Genomic DNA, 10,268 nt, shown 5'->3' on the forward strand with positions numbered 1-10,268 from the left:
TAATCATAAATTTTACAACAATTAAAGACAATTCAGAACCTCTAATTATAAAACAAGCCACTAATCCTCATTTAATTATGCGCCAGTAAGTATATTTTACCTTTTTCTGGTGAGATTTTTCCGTGCAAGTCTATTAATTAACAGACATGATGAGAAGCTCATTCAGATGTTTATGAATTGAAATGAATATTTTGTTACATGACGAAGTGGATGAAAAGCAGCATAAATAGAGAAGAAAAAAAAATCATCTGTCATCGACAGCAAAAACACCTGAAGAGATGTATGGCGTGGATTATTATTTTATGTAAGGAAGCAAAAATAGAAATCTGTAAAAGAAACTTTGAAGGCTTTCACTTTTTTGGATGAAAAGATTTTCATTACATTTCATGCCTGCTTGTCTCAAGTCTTGATTAGTGATGGATAAGCTGAAAAATAAACTTCGGATGTGAAAGATCTAGAGCTTCGCGTTATATGCGTATCACTGATAATGGCAGCATAACGCAGTGGTGGGTAACATGTTATTCGCGGCACATCTTGATGAAAAGTCTAGACCAAAACCGCACACGACATACGATTTTTGGTGATTTTTGGCGAACGATGGCATTTCCAAAATTTCTTTGACTACACACTAGTAGGAAATGTAACATAAGTTGCCCACCACTGGCTAAACGAGTAAGAGTTCACTAAACCACCGCAATTATGTCTAGACCTGAAGTTTGTAGTGGGATCCGAAGCATATTTCTGACGACATTACTGCCTGTAGCCTAAAATGAGAGGCAGTGAGACACAATTACAGTGCATATGATTTGAAAAAAGAAATGTGAAAAATTTCTACTGCCGAATATCGAACTCATGATCGTTGAGTTAGAGTGCAATGATTAAATCCCGAAGAACGAAGCCACTATGTCACCGAGCCACTTCGACTCATCTTGTTGGTAAGAAGGAAGTAACCTGTAGGCTACTATGTCACCAAGCCACTTTGACTCACCATTTTGGTAAGAAGGAGGTAACCTGTAGGCCGTGAAAAATCTCAGGTGTGCCGTATTTCTTTGAAAAATGCAAAACTAGACAATTTTTGGCTAGCTGAATGGCTGAATGACTGGTTGGTTGGAAAGCTTAATGACTGGCTGAATGGCTGGAAGGCTTGCTGGCTGGCTGAATGACTTGTTGGCTGGATGACTGGCTGGTTAGAAGGCTTACTGACTGTCTGGACGGTTTGCTAGTTGGCTGGATGGCTAAGTGGCTGGCTGGCTGGGTAAGGGACGAGATCTTACTAACTAGACACCGTAAAAAGCTCTAATTTGAAGCATTTGTTCCGTGCTATCGAGTTATTCCGCTATCAATTGGTTGGAATCGCAAATAAATCCCTCTGTACGCTATTTAATGATTTTTCCAGATTTCCTTAAAGTCTGCGATTCCACAAATTTTGAAGCCTTATTAAAGCAGATCAATAAATGTCCCAATTTCCGCCGCATGCCTCCAAAGCAAAAAAAATTGTAAAAAGTCTTGCTTCTTCACTCAAGTAATGACAGTTGATTGTAATTACACCCCCTTTTAATTTTCTAGGTCTATTTACTATGGAACATCATTATCATAATTATCATTATCCCTATGAAAGCTACAATAATCTGATCCATATTTGATGCTAAAAATCCGACATAATTTTCGCCTTAAAAAAACTTAAAAATTGGATCTAGTCGACCGTTTTGAATTTTAAGCATCAAAATGATAATTTTTGCCTTAAAATTACCGCGTAAAACTTTAAAAAGGCAAAAGGAGACAATGAGGAAAGCTGGTTGAATTAAAAATTTTAATTAACATAAAGATAAAACATACAAAAAAAAATAAAGGAATATTCACAGTCATTGCATAATTACACAAAAGGAAAATGATAAGCATAAACCGCGAAGAAAATTTTCAATGTAAAATGTTTAATAATTATGTTTATTTTCCACCTCTTTTCCTACTGCTGCTCTCAACTCTTATCACAGTCACAGGCATCTCTCACATCCTCACAGAATGTGAATACATAGGGAGGCACGGAAAAATTTACATTTTCCATGTGTCATAATTAAAGCAAACATACCGAAAAAATAAAAGTTTTTTCTCCTTTTTTGAGCCTTACTCGGGGCTTGAGCTGGGATGAAGGTAAGAGTTTATATCATTTCATATTATCATCATACAGACATACAACATTTGCTATGACATTCATCGTAATCGTGAGATGTATAGATGTTATGAGGGTGTTTTCGTGAAATTTTTGACAGTTTTTCGAAGGTTCTTGGAACTTCTTAATGTGATTTTTGTGGATATTTTTATCTGAAATTTTCGATTTACGCAGAATATATTTGAAGATTTGTTGGATTTGAGAAATGTTAATCAGATGGTATAGAATATATGGGTAAGACCTTGAAATGTCTGAGTAGAGTGGAATCTAGGGTATCAGACCGTAAACTAGGGCTCGAAGTCGAGTCGAGTCGACTTGAAGTCGACTACATTTGAGTCCAGTCGAGAAGACTCGACTCGACTTCAACCATATCGACTTCGAGTTCTGCCATGTACAGTTGATTTTGCAAGTGCGATATTAAACCAAAGCCGTCAAAATGGTTCCAAATCACTCGACATGAAGCTTTCAGGGAAACTTTGCGTTTTGACGTTAATCGGGCAACTTACCGATTTCTTCAGCGGACACAATGTGTTGTTCGGGAATGCTTCTGTGGCCTCGTGACTAAGCTATCGACCGAATATCAATGTCGCTGTTTTTATGAGGACATGAGTTCGATTCTCATTATAGGTTGATCATTGAATCATTATATTGATTGTTGTCGGTATGAAAAAAGATTTCCACAGAGCTTGCTTACTTTACTTCCTTGGCGAAGGTGCACGGGGGCCCATTGCCGCATTTAGAACTCGTCGAAAGCATGATCTGTCTTTAAATAACTTCTGCCAGTTTCTCATTCCCAGCACTTTTGCATCGTTGCTCACACAGCAATCCCATGAGCTCTTTGGTCTACCTCGAGATTCACAGGGCCTACGATCATACAGACCTATAGAAACCAAGGCATAGGTACTCGTTTCATCCGGATGAAAGATTTATTCATCTTCAAGATTTATATGGGCCGGATTAAAGATTTTTGACCAAAATTCAGGCGCCATTTAAGAGAGAACATTAATAACAATTGCCAGCAAGAAAGAATTTGATATTCTTCAAGAAACTCTAAAGACTCAAAAGACACATCAACCCCTGACATCCCAAGTGACACAATTTAAGTCTTCAAGAGCCTCTTTTATTAACATCAAATGGAAACCTTCTAAATTTTGAATCCATATGGCTTCCATTTCGGGAATGTACATGAAATGTATATTAAAACTTCCAGAAGTCATTAATAAAGTCTATTTTAGACTTCACATCATCAATTCCTCAAAATTCCTTCATTACAAAAACTCCATAACTTCACAAAACCACCCAAAAAAAAAACCATGTAGGAAGTAAGTGTGAAACAGGTTAAAAAATGTTCATTCCTTTACTTTGTTTCATTAACATTAATACACTTAAAAATTTCGCAATTATAATTCTTACTCTTTTCATGTTCTAAAGATGAGAAGATGAATTTCAACCCCTCAAGCTGGCTTTTAAGAGCTGAATCACGTACGTTTACTTTCATTTTGATATTTGCAATATACTTATGTATATGGATGTAATCATACTGTATATTATGCAAAAGCATAACACCTTCAATAATAATTCTTATGTTAAAGTAAATTTCCTTTAAAAATGAGGAAATGAAGTATTGTAAAGTATAGGAACGAAATGTTCATGTCTGTGATATTTGAGTGGAGTTGGTTCTATTGCGAGAGGCAGTGAAAGAGCCGTAGTGGCGTAGTGGTTAAAGTGTCGGACTATCGGCTCTAACGACCCGGGTTCGATTCCAGGGAAAGTCTAGTCGAATTCTGGTGCTTATTCGCTGTTTCTAGTCACATCAACTCGGATTGTGAATTTGCGACACACAGATTGTGGCTAGGTACGTTGTATTGATATATTCTGGGATATTCAGCCGTGCAAAATTGGTTGTATTGATATATTCTGGGATATGCTGCTGTGCAGAGTCGGAATAAAGCAAAACGTCACCAAAAAAAGGCTCAATTGCGTGGGTGCAGCAGATAAAGGAGAACAGTTGGATCAATCAAATTTTGAAGGATATATCACGACCGTACTCGATGACAGACACAATGTCTTCAAATTATTCTAACTAAAGTCCAAAAACCTTTCAAAGGAACACAATATCAATGCCTATAAATAGCATTACCATGAACAAATTGGGGCAACAATACATCAGAAATGCCAAAATATTTCCAAAACATACACAACAAAAACTTGAGTGAACTTCCAAGAAGTACCACAACGTCGTCTTGCCTTTCATCTTACTTTAACCTTTTCTCCCTTTTTTTGTGTGCTGCTTTCCTTTACAAATCATGAAGAATTAATGAAATGGAACAACATAAACCCTTGAAATGTAAATTAAGTTCAAAAATGAGAGGAACAAGAAGAGATTTCGACTGATTCATCTCCTTCCGCGTATTTTTATTCCTTTTTTAGGTCACACCAGAAACTCACAAGATTTTAAAACAAAAAATCTTTTATTGTCTTTGTTACTTTTGTGTCTCGATACCCACATCACTCACGATAATTGACATTTCAACTTTTTCATAAATTTTCATACAATATTTTGGGTGTATGGAGGAAGCTGATATGGTGAAATTAGCAGAATTGGCTTTCGTTTTTGGGTATTTAAATGTCTATAAGTGAGGGGATGTGAAGGAATTAGCAGATTGCATGGTGGTGCGATTGAGACTAGAAATTACGTCCATTTTCATTCAAACTCAAATTCACGTCTTATTAGCATTTGTATTGACATTTGCTAATAGGCAAGGAGCAGTCAGCGATAGAGTAACTTCAGACGCCAACTAAAAGAGTCCATGGATGACAATTACTCTGTACGGTCAGCAAAATAAGTAAAAAGTGGGTTGACTAGACTATGTTGCAGAGTTCTGTAGACTGGAGACTACAACCTGTGTGTCACGACACACTAATGTGCCGCCATACGCAATTGGCGAGACATATCACTAAGGTGCGCCGTGAACAAGAAAATGTTGTTCACCACTGCTGTATATTGTAGACTTGTGCTGTAGACAACTTGTGAGTCGAGGCACATTACTGTGAACCTTATACAGTTTGCGGTTTTTGCCGTGGCTTATTATCAAGTTGTGCCGCAGAAAAAAAGTTTGCCCACCACGTCTGTAAACTAGGTGGCATTTACATGCACTACCACAAATCATCGTTGACAGAAGCTTGAATGAGTTCAGTTCCAAGACTCACTTCAAATCCAATATCACCACTTCCTAGTAAGCATGTAAGTAAACAGCCTTTTTCTACGAAAAATCAATTTTCACTTCCTTTAACAAAAAAAAATTCTGACAAAATTATCTCTAGTTTTCATCCTTAAATTTTTCATGCTTACATCTTGTTATGTTAAGTTGAAAAAGCTCTTCTGAATTTTAGAACAGAAAAAGGATTAACATTGTTTACGGATGAGATGAAATGAGATGTACATACGTACATACATCTTCATCTTCAAGTGTGAACAAAAGAAAAAAATAAAATAAAGAAGAATGGATCTACGTCAGTCATTAATAATTCAAATGTCTTGCTTGTTGAAAACAATCGCTTCAAATTAAGACTTTTGTCATTTTCTTTTAAGATGATGTGAAAGTTTGGGTGAAAATTTAAGAGGATTTGGTGGAAGTAAAGGCGCTTTTGTAAGACTGGAAGGTATTTGATGGGCTGTTTAATATATTGCTGGTCTTACCGATGGTATAGGTAAATTGCTAGGGTCGAATTTGGTGTGGTAACTCGATGGTCATCGTTTCGAATCCTGCCATATCCAAAATTGGTGTTTTTAGGCATTTTAGATACTTCGACTGCTTAATTTGCAAGATCAAATCGGAATTGGAGCTCTAGGCTGCGTTAGATTGAGGAACGGATTAGAAACTTGAAGTTTAGTATGAGGTTGAAGCTCATGACAATGTTTGGATTAAGGAAAGATCGGACTTGATTGTAGCGAACTAGGAACTAGAATAGCGAATATTGATAGAGGACCTGAAAGTATCACAGCTACTAGACTCCATAATTTAGAAGCCTAGGGAATATTGAGAGAACAGACGTCTTTGATTTTTGAAGTTATGTTTAATGGAATCAGTCTCGGAGGAAAATAGGTTCAGACCCCTGCGTGGAATTAGGCCAGACTAGGATATCCTTCCACAGACCAGAGTTAAGTCCTGAAGGTCATGGCTTGGGGTCAGCCTGAGGCGGTTTTTGTGATTTTCAGCCAGTTGTCCTGTTGACATCAGCAGTACACATTAAAGAATAAGCATCATCGGAATTCACCTGATTTTCGCTTAGTTTCCAATTTTACAAGGAACATTCCAAAAAGTGATCAAACTGGCCATTCTAGCAATTCTAACCCAAAACTCAAAAGCACTCAGATACATAAATGCAGCACAAAAATTCCGATAGTTCCGGTTCAATATAGATCAGTAAACTTTCTCAAATCCTATCAGGATATTCCTTAACATTACAAAACGAATATTTGATCAAACTCATTAAATTCACAGCAAGAAAAGGAAAAGCTCAAAGCTCTTATTTTCATCCTCTTACAAACCATATTGTCAACAACACCCCCCGTCCTCATCTCATAAAAAACTGCGTCACTTGATCGAAACTTTTTTTTGTTCCATTTCCTTTCCGCTCTTATTTTTCTCTTTTTTTCCATCACCAATGTGACGAAAGAAAACTGTCGAAAAGTTTCATTTCTTTCTTCTTCCACTTTCGTGCCTTTCTGTCGCATCCATTCCACTTTTTTGCCTTTCTTCCTCCCTTGATATTTCAATTTCAAAACTTCCATGACGCTAATTAAATAAAATTGTTTAATATTTAATTCGTTATTATTGTCTTCAACTTTGTCATTCCGTAACTTTTTTTCATCTCCTTTCCTGTCTTTCCAATGGCTGATGCTGTACTAAGAACAATAAGTAATTAAGTAAAGAAACTAACTGACTTGGGCATATTCATGGGATAATAAAGTCGAGTTGATTTAGTGTTGCAATAAATTTAACTTGATTTTATTGGATATGACAAGTTATAGCTTTAGTGAAGATTAAGGTGAAGATGAAATTTTTTTTTTTATTATGGTGGGCTGTGGATGATAAAATTGTGGATTTGGATGGGAGGTTAGATAAGTGGTGGTATAAAGCTGAAGCAGTGATTCTTGAACTTTGAGTTGGTGTACACGAGGATGTGATTTAAATTAGGATAAAGGTGGTCAATTGTTATGTTTTGGACTGTCCACTCTTGTATATTGCATTTGTTAGTTATTATGCTCCAGCTCTAAGATTCAAAATGTAAATTATGCAAATTATTAAGTATACAAGAGGAAATCATGGTCCGTATTATGTGTGACTACCGGAGGTAGTATCAGCATATAGAAAATAGATTGACTGTCATAACAGTCAGAATAAATTTTAAATTACGACTCTCAAATTTCCATTCACGCATACTAGTAGTGATTACTCTTTGAGAATGTATAGATTAGAAATTGAGATTGTTCATGATAATGAAAAATAAATCTATCTGTCGACAAACTCACAAGTGAAAAAAATAATCCAGTTCCAAAAAATTGAAAAAATTATGAGTAGAGCTGAGGATAAACTCGAAAATGACCGAATAAGCCAAAATTTTAATTCAACTGATACTGAAGACTCTGACGAAGATGAAGTTACCAAATTAAGGAAAAAATTAAAGAAGTACTTACCACTAGAAATTAATAATTTTTGATCGCAAGATTTTTCATACTTTATTATTTATTTAGAAAAAAGGATCAATCTCTTTTGAGTCAACAGCAAAACGATCTGACATCATCTACAGCTCGTAATGATTCTATACGAATTCAAGACAGAAATAATTCTGGGAATAAAGGTTCAGGAAACAACCAAGGAAATCAGAAGAAAAAGTAAAATTCCAAACCAGTTGGCAGGACTTTGAAGTCCGGACTCCACTTTGAGATCCTGCCAACTCTGTTCCAAACTATTGCGATACTTAGCGCTTTTTTTATAAGAGTTTTAAAAAAGCTACTAAATAAATTGGTTTGGAAATAAAAAAAAAATTCGAATAATTTCACAATCTTTGAAATAAATTTTGAACATTTGCATAATGAAAAAATTATAAAATTTAGTTATCAGGAGCGAATTCAGAGGAAATAGGGTTTGGAGGTCAAATCTCGTACCAATTATATTATATAACGATATAACAAAAATTTGTTAAATAGCTTCATGTTATATGTTCGTTATAAGTATCATCAAAGTAACATAGCCTGTTATAGGCAGTTCATGTTATATGCATGCATGTTATAGACAGTGCGTGTTATATGCATTCCTGTTATAGGCAAAAACTATTGCCTTTGACTGGACAGTACCCATCGAGAGTGAATCTCGATAACACGAAAGCAAGCTATTTATCTCCTAGAGATCAAGCAACTGTCCACATAGTCTTCATTATTAACTTTATTGTTCAAACTTTTCAGAAAACTTTTCGAAGCTGTAATTTCAATTTTTAATTGGGAACTTTTATTGCAAAAATTAATAGAACCTTTTCCTTCTTACCTGCAAAAAATATTAAGTAACAAAAAACTTCGCATTCAATTTTAGAACAAAATTACTTTTGGAAATGGAATTAAAGTTAAAAAAATAAATTCATGTGCAACATCCATTGAGTTTAAACAAAGAAAATATTTTTCTCACTCTTTTAATTTGTTGCTGTACTAATTAAATACAGTAAAAATTTGTTCTGAACATGTGCGGTTCTGAAAATACACAAAAGAAAAAGCGGGAAGACATAGTAAGTAATAGATGAAAATAAAAAGTTTTTCTCACTTTTTTTAAGTAACATTATCATTACTATTGTTTCGTGGATTAAGAGTAGGGCAGTTGGTGATGCTGTAAGTTGGGGATTTGTCGGGATTACATTTATGTGGGTAATATGTGGGATGTTACTAATTTTAGAATAAAGGAAGTAATAGTGTTGGCATAGATAGCAATATTTGCTTCTGATGAGGATGCTGACTTTGAAATGCTATGGATTAAATATGGCCATTAAGAATGAGTATTGCCAATTTATTAATAGATTCATAAAATCAAATTTAGACCTAAGAAGGACCATTTTTGTATCATAACAAATATAAAATCAGGAGCAAGTGATAACTAGCTGGACTATCAGTTTCAGGCGACATCTTTGGTAGATAATGGATCACAATCTATCTCTATGGCCAGTAAAGCAAGTAAGTAGATCAAAAGATTCAAGAAAATAAGGAATTAACTTAAATTCGCAAATATAGACAATTTGCCATCACAATAAACGCTAAACTGAACAATACTTCCTCTATCTTCAAAATAACAGACCCACTCACCCTAAGTTTCGTAAATATTCACAAAATCCCTGCAAAATAAATCAAAGTTCACTTGATTACATATTCTATCAAAATAAATTTTCAACAAATTTGCTCGACAAAGCAACAAAATTTTCATGAATAATCAGCAAAACAACAAAAAGAGAACATTCAAGAAGGAAAAATATTTTTGCGAAAAACAAACCCAAAAACTTACGCAAAATTTATGATGACTAAAAATAATTTCCAAGGCAACCAAAAGCTACAATTTGTGAAATATTTTCTGATTCCTTAACACCCCTAAATCATGTAGGCGACTTTTCAACAGATTTTGTATAGTAAGTTGACGATCATTATGTCATTTTAATGTGTATATACGTATGTAGGATGTATTGTATATGTTAATGATGCTTATAATTCTATAAATAGCAATCTTCAATGTTTTTCATATTTAAGTTAAAAAAGGTTAACCTTTAATTGAAGTAATAAGAAGCCTTCTAATAACAGCTGAAGTTTTGTAGCTTATACATCCCGAGTGACACAAATGAAGAAGGCTACTAGACATGGAACTTTAAAGGCTCCGTTATACCTCTTATATTGATATCAAATCCAAGCTGCTTCTGTTTGGTGTCTATATGACATCCAAATTCGGTATCGATACCTTCAACACAGTGTTGATATGGATTGCCTTTGAAAAAGGCATTGCCTTTGCCTTTGCAAAGATTTTGCCTTTTTCAAAGGCAGAAAAAAGGCAAAGGCAATTTCTTCTGC

This window comes from Chironomus tepperi, unplaced genomic scaffold, assembly GCF_022539635.2.
Source record: "Chironomus tepperi strain 1889 unplaced genomic scaffold, CSIRO-AGI_Ctep_v1 contig_401, whole genome shotgun sequence".
In the NCBI taxonomy this organism is placed as follows: Eukaryota; Metazoa; Arthropoda; class Insecta; order Diptera; family Chironomidae; genus Chironomus; species Chironomus tepperi.